Genomic DNA, 19,560 nt, shown 5'->3' with positions numbered 1-19,560 from the left:
CACAGGTGATAACTGTTTCTCCTAAATTCATAGAGTCAGAGAAATTTAAGTAAAATGAAAAAGCAGAGGAAATACTCCCAATTAAAAGGACAAGAGAAATCTCCTGAAAGAACAGACAATGAAACAGATCTCTCCAGTATATCACACCCCGAGTTCAAGAAGGAGGTAATAAAAATGCTAAAGGAAATAAGAAAGGTTATTGTTAGAAATATAGACCACTGTAACAAGGAACTAGAAATTATAAAGAGGAACCAATCAAAATTAGACAACTCGATTGCCTAGATAAAAACCCAGCTAAAGGCAATGCATAGCAGACTAAATAATAAAGAAGAATGAATAAGTGATCTGGAAGACAGAATAATGGAAATCACACAATCAGAACAGCAGACAGAAAGACAAGTGAAAAAAGTGAAAGCAACATATGAGATCTATGGAATAATATAAAACACGCCAACCCATGCATAATAGGGATCCCAGAAGGAGAAGAAAGAAAAGTGGATCGAGTCTTTCAGTCCATGAACATGAGCTATTTTTCCATTTATTTAGATCTTCCTTGATTTTTTAATCAGTGTTTTGTAGTTATCTACATACAGGTACTGTACATATTTGTATTTGCTTTTTAAGTGCTATTATAAATGGTATTTTTTTAACATTTCAAATTCCATTGATTCATTGTTGGTATATAGGAAAGCAATTGACATTTGCATATTGCAACCTTGTTCTTTATTATTCCCAGGGGATTTTTGTTGGTTTCTTGGGATTTTCTACAAAGACAATCATGTCATCTGTAAGTAGAGAGTTTTATTTCTTCCTTTCTAGTCTGTATATCTTTTATTTTCTCTTCTCACCTTATAGCATTAACTAGAACTATATTGAGTAGGAGAGGTGAGAGAGGACATCCTTGCCTTGCTCTTGATCTTAGGGGAAAGTGCTCAGTTTCTCACTATTAACTGTGGTCTTATTTGTAGGGTTTTTGTAGATTTTTTTTTAATCTATTTGAGGAAGTTCCCTTCTATTCCAAGTTTGCTGAGAGTTTTTCTTTTTTTTAAATCATGAATTGGTATTGAATTTTGTCAAATGCTTTTTCTAAATCAATTGATATGTTTACGTGATTTTTTTCTCTTTAGACTGTTGATGTGGATTACATTGATTGTGTTTTGAATGTTGAGTCAGTCTTGCATACCTGTTATAAATCTCACTTGAGTGTGGTATATAATTCTTTATATGCATTATTGGATTTCATTTATTAATATTTTGTTGAGGATATTTATTTCTATGTTCATGAGAAATATTGGTGTAATTTTCCTTTCTTGTAATATCTTTATCTGGTTTTGTTATTAAGGTAATAATGGTCTCCTAGAATGTGTTAAGAAGTATTTCACTTTCTATTTTTTAGAAGAGATTATGGAGAACTGGTATCATTTCTTCCTTAACTATTTGGTGGAACTCACTGGTAAAACCATCTGGGCCCAGACATTTTTTTTTTTTTTTTTGTGGTACGCAGGCCTCTCAGTGTTGTGGCCTCTCCCATTGTGGAGCACAGGCTCTGGATGCACAGGCTCAGCGGCCATGGCTCACAGACCCAGCCGCTCCACAGCATGTGGGATCTTCCCTGACCGGGGCACGAACCTGTGTCCCCTGCATCGACAGGCAGACTCTCAACCACTGCACCACCAGGGAAGCCCACAGACATTTCTTTTTTGGAAGGCTATTAAATTAAAATTTTCTTGTAGTCACATTTTAAAAAGTAAAAAGAAACAAGTGAATTTAACTTGAATAATAAACTTATTTAACCTAATATATCCCAATTATTGTCATTTCAACATGTAGTTAATATAAAATATATTAATGAGATATTTTATATTCTTTTCTTGAACTAAGTCTTTGAAATACGGTGTATATTTTATACTTACTGCACATCTCAATTTGAAGTAGCCACATATCAAGTGCTCACATATCAATAGCCACATGTAGCTAATGGCTACCATATTAGACAGTACACCTAAGGTCTAAATCAAAGCTGTTGTTACTGTTGAGTTTCAATAATATATATTATATCTTGTCTCTCATTAGGATATTAATGATAGCGTACAGATTTATTATTTTTTAAAGGAAACACTCTGATACTTTCCCTTAAGAGAGAATCATATTGACCACTATCAGAAAATAAGCTTTGCCAATGAAAAGATACTATGTATGATATTATTTCTCATGTTGTAAATGCAAATTAATTTTAGGAAATGTCACAAAATCTTCAAGAGGCAAATAAACCAAGCTGCAATGTGATAACTGGAAACTACCCTTTTCTGTGACAAAGTGCCTATAACAATTTCAAATTGAGTTACTATACTCAGAGAACTGTAAAACCAAAGCTATCCACTAGCAAAGTGACTTGACCTTGTTTGCACTAAGCCATTTATTGTTAGCATAAATTTACAATGTGGACTACTCAACAAATACAACAGAACAATTAGTTCTATTGAATATACATCCCTGTGTGATGTTGGCTTAATGAGGCTTTTCTCCTTCATTATATAAGCCACTTTCCCTTTCCAGACCTGTCCCTATTGGTCCTCAGAAAACCCAAACATTATGGGACCAACAAGTTGACCAGTGCTTTGGATTTGGCCAGGAATGCAAAAGATGCAAGCAAGAGTAGTAGGAACCTTATTTCTGGCTCAGAGGTCCAGTGGCTAACAGGTGTTTTAGCCTCCATGAGGTTCCCCAAATCTTGGCAGCATCCAGCCAAAATCAGGAATGGGCTCCTTATCTGTATTGTGCTCACCATTGTACCCCTGAGACCTAGAAGGGGTGAGCACATTATAAGTGGTTAATAAATAACAATTGGATGAATAACAATTGTAATAAATAACAATTCAATGAACAAATGCATGCATAAATGAATGAATAAAAATAAACTGCCTTCTCAGGGATCTGCAGTCCCCCTGCCTGCCAAAGTGTAGGCTCCAGGCCAAATTCTGAAGTCAGAAAGCTTTGTATTTGATTTCCTCTCATCTCCATTTTTTTTAACATCTTTATTGGGGTATAATTGCTTTACAATGGTGTGTTAGTTTCTGCTTTATAACAAAGTGAATCAGTTATACATATACATATGTTCCCATATGTCTTCCCTCTTGCGTCTCCCTCCCTCCCACCCTCCCTATCCCACCCCTCCAGGCTGTCACAAAGCACCGAGCCAATATCCCTGTGCCATGCAGTTGCTTCCCACTAGCTATCTACCTTACAACGTTTGTTAGTGTGTATATGTCCATGACTCTCTCTCTGTCACAGCTCACCCTTCCCCCTCCCCATAACTCAAGTCCGTTCTCTAGTAGGTCTGCGTCTTTATTCCTGCCTTTTCTTGGTGCCCTTATGTTCTCATAAATTCTAGCCTATGTCTTATTCCCACATTTTCTCCTAATCCTTTGTGATGCGATTATTTTCCCTATTAGGTACCATTTCCACTAAGATCAGGAAAAAGACAAAGTTGCCCACTCTCACCACTATTATTCAACATAGTTTTGGAAGTTTTAGCCACAGCACTCAGAGAAGAAAAAGAAATAAAAGGAATCCAAATTGGAAAAGAAGAAGTAAAGCTGTCACTGTTGGCAGATGGCATAATACTACACAGAGAGAACTCTAAATATGCTACAAGAAAACTACTAGAGCTAATCAATGAATTTGGTAAAGTAGCAGGATACAAAATTAATGCACAGAAATCTCTTGCATTCCTATACACTAATGATGAAATATCTGAAAGTGAAATTCAGAAAACACTCCCATTTACCATTACAACAAAAAGAATAAAATATCTAGGAATAAAGCTACCTAAGGAGACAAAAGACCTGTATACAGAAAATTATAAGACACTGATAAAAGTAATTAAAGATGATACAAATAGATGGAGAGATATGCCATGTTATTGGATTGGAAGAATCAAAACTGTGAAAATGACTCTACTACCCAAAGCAATCTACAGATTCAATGCAATCCCTATCAAACTACCAATGGCATTTTTCACAGAAATAGAACAAAAAATTTCACAATTTGTATGGAAACACAAAAGAGCCTGAATAGCCAAAGCAATCTTGAGAAAGAAAAACGGAGCTGGAGGAATCAGGCTCCCTGACTCGGACTATACTACAAAGCTACAGTAATCAAGACAGTATGGTACTGGCACAAAAACAGAAAGATAGATCAATGGAACAAGACAGAAAGCCCAGAGATAAACCCACGCACATATGGTCACCTTACCTTTGATAAAGGAGGCAAGAATATTCAGTGGAGAAAAGACAGCCTCTTCAATAAGTGGTGCTGAGAAAACTGGACAGCTACATGTAAAAGAATGAAATTAGAACACTCCCTAACACCATACACAAAAATAAACTCAAAATGGATTAAAGATCTAAATGTAAGGCCAGACACTATCAAACTCTTAGAGGAAAACATAGGTAGAACACTCTATGACATAAATCACAGCAAGATCCTTTTTGACCCACCTCCTAGAGAAATGGAAATAAAAACAAAAATAAACAAACGGGACCTAATGAAACTTAAAAGCTTTTGCACAGCAAGGGAAACCATAAACAAGACGAAAAGACAACCCTCAGAATGGGAGAAAATATTTGCAAATGAAGCAACTGACAAAGGATTAATCTCCCAATTAGATAAATGGAAAAGCAGGCTCAGAAGCAAGCAGAAGCTCTGAATGCTAATCTTGACTCTGACTTTATCCATCAGGATGATCTTGAACATCTCCCTTCAAGCCTGGGACTCAGATTAATGCCTTCTATTCCTACACAACTTGGATGGCTGCTACTCACCATCTGTGTGAATTTAGTCAGATTACTTTCCTTCTATTAGCCTCAGTTGCCTTATCTGTAATGTCTAAGTAAATATCTGATGGGTTCATTTACCTGATGGGTTCATTTACCTGATGGGCTGTTTAAAAAAAGTAAATAGATGAAATAAGGCTCATAAACCCCTTAGCACAATAACAAGCATATAACAAATACTCAATAAACATTAACTATTATCACTTCTATTATCTCCCATCTGTCAAATGGTTGTCCTATCTATGCTTAAAAATAATAATACTGAAATAATAAATAACTAACATTTATTGAGCAAGGAAATGTGCAAAGCTATTTACATATGTTATCTCGCCTAATTCTTGCATAATAACACCCTCATAATTTTGCAGAAGAAATTGAACCTCAAAATGTGTAAGTAACTTGCCTAAGGGCACAATTGCTTAGTGGTAGATTTGATATTTGAAAGTATATCTTTCTAATTTCAAAGCATGTGCTCTTTCCACTATATTAAAAGAACACTCCTAGCTCTAAAAGTCTATGACTTCCAACTATTGTTTGATTTATGAAAATTTAGTGAGTCAAAAAATAAATCTATTAAAGGCCAACTTTTACATGGTTGTAAGCTAGTTATTATGAAGGGTACAAGATGAATAGGACAATATCCTTAGCCCCTCATATTCTGGCAACATGAAGTAATTATTTCATTTTGGCCAGTTTTCCTTGGACTTCTCTTCTGATATAATCCTAAAATTGAGCAGTAATTTCTCTGACTCTCTCATTTTTATAAATTGTTAGTTTCAAAAATGTGTTTTTAAAGAACCACATTTGCTAAATTAACAGTGCTAACAAAGGCTGATTATCTCATCACAGTAGATTGTCAGCATCAATGTTTAGGCTTTTTAATTAGCTTGAAATTGTTATTACTAAGTGACCCTTTATGTAACACAATAACAAATCATTTCAAAAACCTTTTTTGACAACCTACAATAAATTAGGTGGTATCAAAAAAAACACCCCCAAAAGCCCACCCATGTTTAAAGATTTTTTTTGAAGAAAGATTAAAATTTATAGGGGATTCTCCCACTCACCCATCTGTAAAAAGATCTGTTCTATTGAACACCTGCTGTGATATATGGTGCTTGATGTATAAGCAGATATAAAGTATAAGGTATGAGGTATGAGCTTTTTAATTCTAAATCAATTGAAAGATCACCATAATTGGTTTATGGGTTGGAAAAAAACAGTATGAGATATCAAGCTAACTGATCAACAGGAATCCAGTACTTCTGTTTAGATGGAACAAAAATTTTAAAAATCACTTTTTATGCTAACATAAATGTATAAAATACTTCCTCTATACCCCTAAAATGAAGAGACATTAGCATAATAAAAATAACTGGGCAATTTCTATTGAATTTATTCTCATTTCTCATGCTTCTGGTTCTCATAGTTTCAGGAATCAGAAAATGAAAGGCTTAATCCTATTGTTTTCAAAAAACTTATGGTTACCAAATGAGGGAGAGAGGGGAAGGAGTACAAATTAGGACTATGGGATTAACAGACATAAACTACTATACATAAAATAGATAAGCAACAAGGGTTTACTGTATAGCACAGGGAATTTTACCCAATATCTTGTAATAACCTATAATTCAATATAATCAGAAAAGTCTTAAAAATAAATAATCACATTGTTTTCACATTGATCAGGAAAGGAGGATGTAGACAACAGGCTTTTAAGGAGAACCTGCACATGTCTACTTTCCTGCTCCAAAATTTATATTTGAAGTCAGAGCAGAAGTTTTATTAACAAAAAAGTGTTTTTCCATCTCAGAGTCTTTCAAAAACTAGGTCTTTCTAACTTTACCAAGACCTCTGCTCTTCATTTAGTCTTTTCATTATTACTTACTGTTTCCCTCTCTACTAGGCAAACAGGTATTTACCTGTCACTCAGGTTATTTGGAGTCAGACATTCTCCTTAACAAAGGAGCACTAAATTGTTTGGAGATCAGTTAGGAGATAGATGACTGAAAGTTTGGGTCATGGATGAAATTCTGTTCAAATCACTTGTTGATAGAAAATAAACTACTTTCATTAAAAGATGAGGACTCATAAACAATAAAGGGGACTCATGGTCATCATCTCAGCTTTCATCAACATTTCCATGTCCAATTACTCTGAGATTCTAAAGTAACTTCAAAGTTATGGGGGTCTGGGAGAGAGGAATCCTACAGACCCAAATCCATGGGTTGTCCTCTGTGGAAAACCATGCCTACCTTTCCACGTCTTCTTTGCTCTCATAGTACAATAATATCTTTGCAGTACAATGAGTTACACTTCATAGACTAGATCAACCCATAGACTATCCTAACCCTCTCCCCGGCCCAAACTCTTTCCTTTTCCTGTCTTAACCAACATTTTTTTTTGGCTGCACTGCATGGCTTCTGGGATCTCAGTTCCCTGACCAGGGATTGAACCCGGGCCACAGCAGTGAAAGCATCGAATCCTAACCACTAGACCACCAGGGAACTCTCTTAGCCAACGTTTTTTATCCATACTTACTAGATTTCTAGATGACCATCTGGGCAAGCAATATCCTGTGTAACAGAAAAAGAATTGCAGAAGATCTTGAGAAGTTGGGATGATTGAGATGAGTTACAGGGGATGAAATGCAACAAGAATAAATGCAAGGTTCTCTACTCTGGCATGAAGAACTCAACTGGGCAGGCTTGGGGTAGAGGAGTCATGGTGTTTATGTGTAGCCAAAGATGTAGGGGTTAACAGAAGTAGAAAGTCTACTGTCTTTTTTAAAATTGAAGTACAGCTGATTTACAATATCGTGTTAGTTTCAGGTGTACAGCACAGTGATTCAGATATATATATATATATATATATATATATATATATTCCTGTTCAGATTCTTTTCCCATATAGGTGTTTTATTTATTTAATTATTTATTTTTTGGCTGCATTGTATCTTACTTGCCTTATGTGGGATCTTAGTTGCGGCATGTGGGATCTTTCGTTGTCGTGTGCGAGCTCTTCATTGAAGCATGCAGGCATCTCTCTAGTTGTGGCATGCAGGGTTTTTTTTCCTCTCTCTAGTTGAGGCATGTGGGCTCCGTAGTTGTGGCATGCGGGCTTAGTTGCCCTGCAGCATGTGGGATCTTAGTTTCCTGACCAGGGATCGAACCCGTGTCCCCTGCATTGCAAGGTGAATTCTTTACCACTGGACCACAAAGGAAGTCCCTCTGTTATAGGTTATTACAAAATATTGAGTATAGTTCCATATGATGTGCAGTAGGTCCTTGTTGGTTATCTATTTTGTATACAGTAGTGTCTTTTGCTTGGCCTCTGACTGCTGCATTGCATGGAATTTTGAGAAAGGAAAGAAGGAAGGAAGGAAGGGAGGGAGGGAGGAAGGATGGATTTGCAATTTATTCAGAAGGAGATTAAGAGGAGGTAAGGGAAAGAACAAGGAAAATAAAAGGAGAGCAAGACGGAAATGAGCAAAGGGGAGAACTGGGGAAAGGAAAAGGAGAACTATAGTGAAGGATTGGTCTGCCATCTGAAACGGAGGATCAGAGTTACAGCCTCAGAAATCACACTTAGAATTCAGGCTTCTCAGCCTCTCTCTTTATACCACTCCTTCCCTGTCAGGCCGCCTACCATGTCAGGACCTGGAACAGTGTTCAGTTGAGGCAGTTTAGATAGCTGAAATAAAAGGCAAGTAAAGGGGCTTCCCTGGTGGCGCAGTGGTCGAGAGTCCGCCTGCCGATACAGGGGACACGGGTTCGTGCCCTGGTCAGGGAGGATCCCACATGCCACAGAGCAGCTAGGCCTGAACATGTGCTCCGCAACGGGAGAGGCCACAGCAGTGAGAGGCCTGCGTACCGCAAAGAAAAAAAAAAAAAAAAGCAAGTAAAGGATAATTATGACTCTCACTTGTAGTGTTTTCCTAAAGAAACAAAAAGACACAAATTTTCAACTTTCTTATCAAGTAGGCAAGTACAACTACTATATCAACACAATCTGACTTTTTGTTTTAGGGACCTTGTAACAAAGTATTTATACCAATAGGCAAAGAGATCTCAATCTAGGCCATAACCTATATCCCAGTGGTTCTTAAACATGTATTTACCTAATGTGCCAATAAAACTAAAGTCAAAATACAAGTGTTTAGTGGATTCTGTGATGACCCTGGCTGCCAACTTCTGGTTTCTAGGGATGCAAATCCGGGTCACACTAACGCTACCATTTCCTCCAGGCACTTGGTTCTCCTGTGTGTTTGGACCAGTCCCCATGTCCTACTGTGGGGCCTCTGTAGCCTTTGGCTTTATTGAGATATAATTCAGATACCATAAAATTTACCTATGTAAAGTATATAAATCTAGAGACCTTCAAGATGGCAGAGGAGAAAGACGTGGAGATCACCTTCCTCCCCACAAATACATCAGAAATACATCTACGTGTGGAACAACTCCTACAGAACACCTACTGAATGCTGGCAGAAGACCTCAGACTTTCAAAAAGGCAAGAAACTCCTCACGTACCTGGCCATGTGGCTGACAGGGTCTTCATAAGGCCTGTGCCTCTGAGGTGGGAGAGCCAATTTCAGGACACTGGTCCATCAGAGACCTCCCAGCTCCACATAATATCAAATGGTGAAAGTTCTCCCAGACATCTCCATCTCAATGCTAAGACCCAGCTCCATTCAACTACCAGCAAGCTACAGTGCTGGACACTCTATCCCAAACAACTAGCAAGACAGGAACACATTAGCACATTAGCAAAGAGGCTGCCTAAAATCATAATAAGGTCACAGATACCCCAAAATACACTACCGGAAGCAGTTCTGCCCACCAGAAAGACAAGATCCGGACTCATCCACCAGAACATGGGCCCCTGTCCCCTCCACCAGGAAGCCTACACAACCCACTGAACCAACCATAGCCACTGGGGGTAGACACCAAAAACAATGGGAACTACGAACGTGTAGCCTGTGAAAAGGAGACCCCAAACACGGTAAGTTAAGCAAAGTGAGAAGACAGAGAAACACAGAGCAGATGAAGTAGCAAGGTAAAAACCCAAGAGACCAAACAAATGAAGAGGAAACAGGCAGTCTACCTGAGAAAGAATTCAGAGTAATGATGGTAAAGATGATCCAAAATCTTGGAAATAGAATGTAGAAAATACAAGAAACATTTAACAAGGACATAGAAGAACTGAAGAGCAAACAAACAATGATGAACAACACAATAAATGAAATTTAAAATTCTCTCTAAGGAATCAATAGTAGAATAACTGAGGCAGAATAATGGATAAGTGACGTGGAAGATAAAATAGTGGAAATAATTACTGCAGAGCAGAATAAAGAAAAAATAATGAAAAGAATTAAGGAGAGTCTCAGAGACCTCTGGGACAACATTGAATGCACCAACATTCGAATTATAGGGGTTCCAGAAGAAGAAGAGAAAAAGAAAGGGACTGAGAAAATATTTGAAGACATTATAGTTGAAAACTTCCCTAACATGGGAAAGGAAATAGTTAATCAAGTCCAGGAAGCACAGAGAGTCCCATACAGGATAAATCCAAGGAGAAACACACCAAGACACATTAATCAAGCTATCAAAAATTAAATACAAACAAAAAATAATAAAAGCAGCAAGGGAAAAACAACAAATAACATACAAGGGAATCCCCATAAGGTTAACAGCTGATCTTTCAGCGGAAACTCTGCAAGCCAGAAGGGCGTGGCAGGACATATTTAAAGTGATCAAAGGGAAAAACCTACAATCAAGATTATTCTATCCAGCAGGGAACTCATTCAGATTTGACGGAGAAATTGAAACCTTTGGAGACAAGCAAAAGCTAAGAGAAGTCAGCACCACCAAACCAGCTCTACAACAATGCTTAAGGTACTTCTCTAAGTAGGAAACACAAGAGAACGAAAAGACCGACAATAACAAACCCAAAACAATTAATAAAATGGTAATAGGAACATACATATTGATAATTACCTGAAATGTAAATGGATTAAATGCTCCAAACAAAAGACATAGACTGGCTGAATGGATACAAAACCAAGACATGTATATATGCTGTCTACAAGAGACACACTTCAGACCTAGGGACACATAGAGACTAAAAGTGAGGGGTTGGAAAAAGAAATTCCATGCAAATGGAAATCAAAAGAAAGCTGGAGTAGCAATTCTCATATCAGACAAAATAGACTTTAAAATAAAGACTAGTACAAGAGACAAAGAAGGACACTACATAATGATCAAGGGATCAATCCAAGAAGATATAACAATTGTAAATATTTATGAACCCAATATAGGAGGACCTCAATACATAAGGCAAATGCTAACAGCCATAAAAGGGGAAATCGATAGCAACACAATTACAGTAGGGGACTTTAACTCCCCACTTTCACCAATGGACAGATCATCCAAAATGAAAATAAATAAGGAAACACAAGCTTTAAATGATACATTAAACAAGATGGTCTTAATTGATATTCATAGGCCATTCCATCCAAAATCAGCAGAATACACTTTCTTCTCTAGTGCTCATGGAACATTCTCCAGGAGAGATCACATCTTGGGTCACAAATCAAGCCTTGGTAAATTTAAGAAAATTGAAATCATATCAGGTATCTTTTCCAACCACAATGCTATGAGACTAGATATCAATTATAGGAAAAAAACAGTAAAAATTATAAACACATAGAGGCTAAGCAATACACTACTAAATTACCAAGAGATCACTGAAGAAATCAAAAGAAAATCAAAAAATACCTAGAAACAAATGTCAATGAAAACACAGTGACCCAAAACCTATGGGATGCGGCAAAAGCATTTCTAAGGGGAAAGTTTATAGCAATACAATCCTACCTCAAGAAACAGGAAACATCTCAAATAAACAACCTAACCTTACACTTAAAGCAATTAGCGAAAGAAGAACCAAAAAAAACCAAGGTAAGAAGAAGGAAAGAAATCATAAAGATCAGATCAGAAATAAATGAAAAAGAAATGAAGGAAACGATAGCAAAGATCAATAAAACTAAAAGCTGGTTCTTTGTGAAGATAAACAAAATTGATAAACCATTAGCCGGACTCATCAAGAAAAAGAGGGAGAAGAGTCAAATCAACAGAATTAGAAATGAGAAAGAAGAAGTAACAACTGACACTGCAGAAATACAAAGGATCATGAGAGATTACTACAAGCAATTATATGCTAATAAATTGGACTACCTGGAAGAAATGGACAAATTCTTAGAAAAGCACAATCTTCCAAGACTGAACCAGGAAGAAATAGAAAATATAAACAGACCAATCACAAGCACTGAAATTGAGACTGTGATTAAAAATCTTCCAACCAACAAAAGCCCAGGACCAGATGGCTTCACAGGCAAATTCTATCAAACATTTAGAGAAGAGCTAACACCTATCCTTCTCAAACTCTTCCAAAATATAGCAGAGGGAGGAACACTCCCAAACTCATTCTACGAGGCCACCATCACCCTGATACCAAAACCAGACAAAGGTGTCACAAAGAAAGAAAACTACAGGCCAATATCACCGATGAACATAGATGCAAAAATCCTCAACAAAATACTATCAAACAGAATCCAACAGCACATTAAAAGGATCATACACCATGATCAAGTGGGGTTATCCCGGGAATGCAAGGATTCTTCAATATACGCAAATCAATCAATGTGATACATCATATTAACAAACTGAAAGAGAAAAACCATATGATCTTCTCAATAGACGCAGAAAAAGCTTTCAGCAAAATTTAACACCCATTTATGATAAAAACCCTCCAGAAAGTAGGCATAGAGGGAACTTACCTCAACATAATAAAGGCCATATATGACAAACACACAACCAACATCGTTCTCAATGGTGAGAAACTAAAACCATTTCCACTAAGATCAGGAACAAGGCAAGGTTGCCCACTCTCACCACTATTATTCAACATAGTTTTGGAAATTTTAGCCACAGCAATCAGAGAAGAAAAAGTAATAAAATGAATCCAATTTGGGAAAGAAGAAGTAAAGGAGACCAGACTTTGAAAAGGAAGAAATGAGGGTGGTGAGAAAGTCAAGTGGCTTACCTTTGCAATCTCAGGTAGCTACTGGCAGACTTGGTGCCCAAGTCCCTTGTGATCATTCCACTATATTTCTTAAAGTGTAGTCCTCAGAATGTTATTTTGTTAGATTTTCTACATGAAAGGGGACCATGGTTAAAGAAATTTCAGGACATGCTGTACTATATAGTCATTTTAGAGATTCGCAATGAACATGATCACATTAAAGTTTCTAAGAAGTCCTGTATGTTTAACTCTGATCTGTGAAACACACTGGAAAAAATTACTCTAAATTTATGCTGCTTCTACAGTGGGCTAGGTCTAAATTCTATATCTTCTATCCAAAGTAGTACCAAGATAAGGCAGAACAAGTTGGAAACTAAAGAGTTTACTTCAATCTGGATATCAAAAAACTTAAGAATTTCATCTCTTATGCCTAAAGTGAAATTTAGTTTTGTGGATCTCATTAAATTACGTGGTTCAAATCACTCATGGCAAATGCTAAGAGACTGTTCTAGCACGTTTTAATATGTCAAACTGTACTCGGCACTGGGCCAAGGACAGGGCAATTTTTCTGTGTTTTCAGAGAGCTTGGTTGGTTGTAGATATTTGGGGATAATTGCTTTTATGCAATGTTAAACTGGGATGAAGCGATTGGAAATGTTTGTGGGAAAACACTGCCTTTCCCATAAGGCAAGTTTGGGGCCTCCTGAAGGACAGCCATGCCTTCTTAGTTTTATGCTTTGTTTTAGACTTCATTTTTCTACAAATATTGTTGGACATAAGAAAGAGAATTTCTGTTTTTCTTAGGCATATTATACACTTATGTATTAAGAGGGTTAAAAAAGAGCAAGATTGCTATCCATTACTCTTTGGATGGGACTAGGGCTCTCAGAAAGCTATCTTATTTAATAATATTACCAGAAGTTTTTTATTTCAAACCATTTTCCCATAAAGGTAGAAGACTCTTATACCTAGGGAAAGGCATTGAGGCTTTTCAAAATCATCCTATTGTTGAGCCGGTGGCTTTTGTCCCTGGAGAGTAATTGATTCCTTATTTCTTCGAGTCTTCCAGGAAGAGCAGGGAATGGATATCCAGGGCAAGCTAAAGATGTAGGGTTTAGAACCCTGTGGACTCCAATTAGAATGCAAATTTCTTGTCCTGAGTTCTCTCAGTTCCAGAGAATGTTAGCTACCTTTCCAGAGAAGAGCTTTTCACCATCCCCTACTCTAGTAGCTGGGAACTCAGAGTTTAGGAGGAGCAATGTGCATTATCAGAGAGGAAAAGTACATTATCAGCTAGCCATGCTTCTATTATATGTAGAAACCTTGGACGTCTGATTTCCCCAGGGAATCAGCAAGACCTTTTTCTTACCCATGCTGAATAAACCAACCTACTAAATGTAGGGAAGTTATTTCTATTAGAAAACCTCAGCCCTTAATTTGGCTCTTTTATTTTCCTTCCACAGCAGAGAAATATTTCCAAAAACTGAAGTGGTTCTGATTAGTGGTAAAGTCAAAAAGCCTTCAGCTCCAATTAAAATGTGCTTTAAGTCATTTTGTGTGGTAATGGCAGCAGTATAAAAAAAAGTTAAATTTCTCTTGATTTTTGATCATGAGTTTGGCTTTTGAATTCTTGTATTCACTAGCAAATCCTGGCACCGTTTTCTGGGCTGCCTGTGGAGGAGGCGTTCACGGGCTTCCCAATTAACACCCTGTTAAGCTGTACACCTGTGGTGGAATTACCCTCAGATCACGATATTGAAGCTTTGAACCCCATGACACCTATATTATTGTCCTGAAAGTCAAACTTAAAATGTTATAAAATGATTCCTGTTGTCTTGGCAAAGGTAATTTGTTTCCTTGGTATTCTTGTCAAGTGTAGAGGCATATCTAGGGAGTCATTGTGAAGCAATTTATTTATTAACAACTTTATTGTGGTATGATTTACATACCATAAAATTCACCTATTTTAAATGTACAATTCAGTGATTGTTAGTATAGTTTCAGAGTTGTGTAACCATCACCACAATCCAATTTTGGAACATTTCCATCACTGTATAAAGAAACTAGTACCCATTAGCCATCACTCCCCATTCTTATATCCCGCTTCAGGCAACCACCAATCTATTTTCTGTTCCTATAGATTTGCCTTTTCTGGACATTTCATATTAATGGAATCATGCCATATGTGGCACTTTGTGTCTAACTTCTTTCATTTACCATGTTTTCAAGGTTAATCCATGTTGCAGCATGTATCAGTACTTCATTCCTTTTTATTGACAAATAGTGTCCATTGTATGGATACAACACGATTTTGTTTATCCATTCATCAGTTTGTAGACATTTGGGTTGTTTTCATATCTTGGCTATTCTGACTAATGCTGATTTGAACATTAGCATTCAGGACTTTGTGTGGACATAGCAATTTATATTAAACACAGCAAAAGCAGACTCAGTCTAAACCCTCATCTTCAGCCAGAACATTATTAGTAGAGCTATGGGGTGCTGTGATATTTGCAGAGTAAATGGCAGTTATACAAAATTGCTAATAACCAGAATGCTAGTTAATATAAAAATCTGTATAAATTCCCAAGGATTTTATGAAAATTTGGGGTTTTGTGAGACTTGCCATGTCCATTGGCAACAAGCTTAGTTTTCCCCAATGATGGTAAAGAATGTCAAGGGTTAGAATACTTGATGGCCTGAGTTTAGAGGAGTGGTCTGGGACTTAAGAATTCTGTCTGCCTTTTCTATAACCCTCTATGCTGTCCTGGGAAAATCTTGTCACCAGACTCCTCAATTTCCTTGTCTTCAAAATGGGGATAAATGATTCCTATACAGATCCAAAGGCAGTTATGAGGTTAAACATTTTCCAGGCATTTAAAACACCTCAAAAGAAAGGTAATACACTATATAAGCATAAAGAATTTTTGCTGGCAAAATGAAAGGAAGGTTTAGTCAACCTTTTTTTTCTTTCTGGAAAACCTAAAAAATAGATAAAACCACAAGGTTTAATTTTGTATATTTGAGCTGGCAAGAATGTGATATTCATTTCCTCCAAGGCCAAAAATGTTCAAAGTTCCAGTAATGTTAAGCCCTTGATTGAAGGAACAGTTTTTCTGAGTGCCCAAAAGCTTTGCTAACTATATTCTAAAATTAAAGCCTTTTACCTTCTCATCACAAAACAACAACCATTTGGTTTAGAGCAGAATATGAAAAAAGTCTATAGAAGGAAATTAATACAATAAGCAGTTACCCAGCAAGTGCTCACTGAAAGAGACACAAGGTGTTTCTGGCCTTAAAGAATGTGTTATTCTGATGGGGTTCAAAGAGAATTAACAATAAAGAAACTATACCTATTTCATTTTAGTGCCCCATGTCTATTTCTATTCCAGAAAGGTATCTGGCCTGTTGAAGATAATTTTTTTTAAATGATGAAGTTTTGACTGTCATAGGAATATAAAAATGAACATACGTTGAAGATTTTATTTAACTCATAATGAGGGAACCAGGCAGATGTTATAACCAATTCAAAGGGAATACAAAGAACAGACATATATATAGATCAGGAATATTCAAATGAATGTGCAAATGGAGGCTAAATGTGGCGTCTTCCACAGTGGGAAAGTGAAGTCAATTAAATCTCTACCAGACTGGTCTCTAGAGTGTTCAGAGAATATCTTTAAAGTTACTGGATGAAATAACTAATCAGACAATAAAGGCAGCAGAACTCAGGAGGAAACTGATAAAGATCTGTAAGGTTTATGAAAAAGATGGGCAGGGATTAAGTTTTGAAGATATTTGGTTAAGGTCAGGGTTCAGAGGAGGAGAGGGATGGGCAGTCTAAGCAGGGCAGAGATGGTCTGTTGAAAGTCCAGGACAGTTGGAAGTGAAGACATGGATTAACTTCATGATAGGGATTAAGAGGTAGATCATCTATACACAAGTTCCCAGAGAAAGAGCTGGCTGTATCCCCAGTTGCTTTGTAAGTGTAGAATCAGTCCCTGGGAGCACAGAGTTACATAATGTCGCTTATACAATGTGTGGAATTGCAAGCAGAGAACAGTACAGAGAAAGTGAATGCTGGGTCATACTTCGTGAGCTATGAGTGCTTCACTATCCCTGGGGTGGGAAGCATTAGGAAGCAGCAGGAGCATTGGGGCTGACAAGTGGTCTTGCTAGACTAAGGAACTTTGGGCTTTCTGCTGAAATGGAGGTCCATTGAAATGCTTTATGCAGGAGACTAACAGTCATTTTTGTAACTTGAGTTCCTGGTAGCTGTATGGAGAAAGGGTTGGGATAAAGGGAGTGAGACTGAATGTTCAGAAACCTGTGGCCATTAAAGGGAGAAGTCCCATGATATTTAGGCAATAAACTCAAAGAAAGGAAAATATATCCTAAACTCCTTATAAAATTAGTCCAGCAAGATATTTTATTTTAAAAGGGCATTCTATGATCACACAAGTTTGGAAAACGCATTGTCACCCTCTTAGATACACACTAGAATATTAAGGGCTCTGGTAACTAATTCAACAGGGAAAATCTGTTTATTTTTTGTTTAACCCAACAGTTCAAAATTTTATCAAATAACTTTAAATTTTGCATAACGCCTATTAATATTTTGTTCTGTTGGGTTTGCCTTTGGGAATATTGGCCTAGAATGGCTTCCAGGGAGTTCTGGCTTGCTTAATAAACAGTGGTTCTATTAACTGAGTTTGGGAATACATGAATAAGAAGAGATTTGTGGGACAAGATATTGAGTTTAGTTTGCATATTTTGAGTTTTAGGAGGATACCTCCAATAAACAATTGAATAGATGAGCCTAGAACTTAAGGATGAGATCTGGGATGGAGGAACAGATTTGGGAATCACCTGTTGAATTTTAAATGGTAGGTGATGTTTCTAAGAAAAGTACATCTAGGGAGGAGACAAAAGGGCTGAGGGTGGCCTTGACAGCACTATTTACTGAATTCTTTTCCCACTGAGTTTCTTCTTACAGATTTCATATTTCACTTATGTAGGTCTATTAACTGAACTCTTTATTTGATTCCAGTGCTCTATCTATTTCTCTGCCAATATTATGGGACATTAGTAGTAATTAGCTTTATAATAAGATGATATCTGGTAAGGGAAATTCATTTTCACTGTTCTTCAAAACTTGCTTTACAGTGGCACTTTGATCTTCCACATAAACTTTAGGATAAGTTCATCAAGGTCTAAAAAACTACCACTATCCATATTTCTATTGAAATTGCATTGAAGTGATTAGTTTAAAATTGATATTTTTATTATAGTGAGTCTTCTCATCCATGAACAATAGTGTGTGTGTGTATCCATGTATTTGTCTTATTACATTTGGTTAGCTGTGTATACATTTTACTTCAATGTTCTTAAATGTCTTTTGAAGGGATTAATGCTATCTATGTACATTGTTGTTTTATTGTCATTGTCAAAAGACTTTCCCCCCATCCTTTCTATTGTCTAATTGTCTATAACAGGTGTCCAAGAATGCTATTGATTTCCATATGTTGAACTTGTGTTCAATAGCCTTGCTGAACATTTTTTACTATTTCAAAAAGTTTGCATCCTCTCTTGAATTTTTTATTGAAGACAACCTATCATCTTCAAAGAAGGACAATTTAATGCTTCTACTCCATTCCTTTATATCTTTTATTTTTCTTGTCTTTTTGCACTGACAAAGACCTCTGGTACAATTTTAAATTAAAAAAAAAGGATGGTAACCATCTTTGCCTTATTCATAAGATTTATAGGAATGCTTCTAATTTTTAAAATTATGCTTTCCATAATTTTTATTAAATAGACTTTCATTTTTAGAGCAGTTTTAGGTTCACAGCAAAACTGAGCAGAAGGTACAGAGAGTTCCCATTCACCTCCTACCCTCACACATGCATAGCCTCCCCCATTATCAATATACCCCAACAGAATGGTACAATTGTTACAGCTAATGAAAGTACATCGACACAATTTTATCATCCAAAGTGTGTTCTCTGAGCTTCCTGGATCTGTGGGGGCTTTTTTGTTTTTTGTTTTTAGGTCTAACATTAATCTGGGGAAATTCTTAGTCCTTGTTCTTTCAAATATTTCTTCCATTCCTTTTTCTCTTTCTTTTTCTGGTATTCCCATTACACATATGTCACACCGTTTTTAGTTGTCCCACAATCCTTGGTATTCTGTTCTGGTTCTTCCGTCTCTTTTGTTTGTTTGTTTTTTTTGCTTTTCAATTTTGGAGGTTTCTATTGAGATATCCCCAAGGTCAGAGATTCTTTCCTTAGCCATGGCTGGTCTACTAATAAGCCCATCAAAGGCAGTCTTCATTTCGGATACAGTTATTTTTATCTGTAGCATGTTTTTGGGGGGTTCATTCTTTGAATTTCCATCTCTCTGCTTACATTGCCCATCTATTCCTTTTTGGGGGGAGGTGGGTTTTAATACTTTATTTAGCATGCAAACAACTTCAGGTTGTTTCACTTTTATATTAATGGTAGGCTTTCAAGATGGACCAGTATTTCATTTTTTTAATTTTAAATTTTTTATTTTTTAAATTGAAGTATAGTTGATTTACAATGTTGTGCTAATTACTGCTGTACAGCAAAGTGATTCAGTTATACATATATATATATTCTTT

Source organism: Lagenorhynchus albirostris, chromosome X (genome assembly GCF_949774975.1).
Source record: "Lagenorhynchus albirostris chromosome X, mLagAlb1.1, whole genome shotgun sequence".
Classification (NCBI taxonomy): Eukaryota; Metazoa; Chordata; class Mammalia; order Artiodactyla; family Delphinidae; genus Lagenorhynchus; species Lagenorhynchus albirostris.
Note: the sequence above shows the minus strand (reverse complement) of the source record.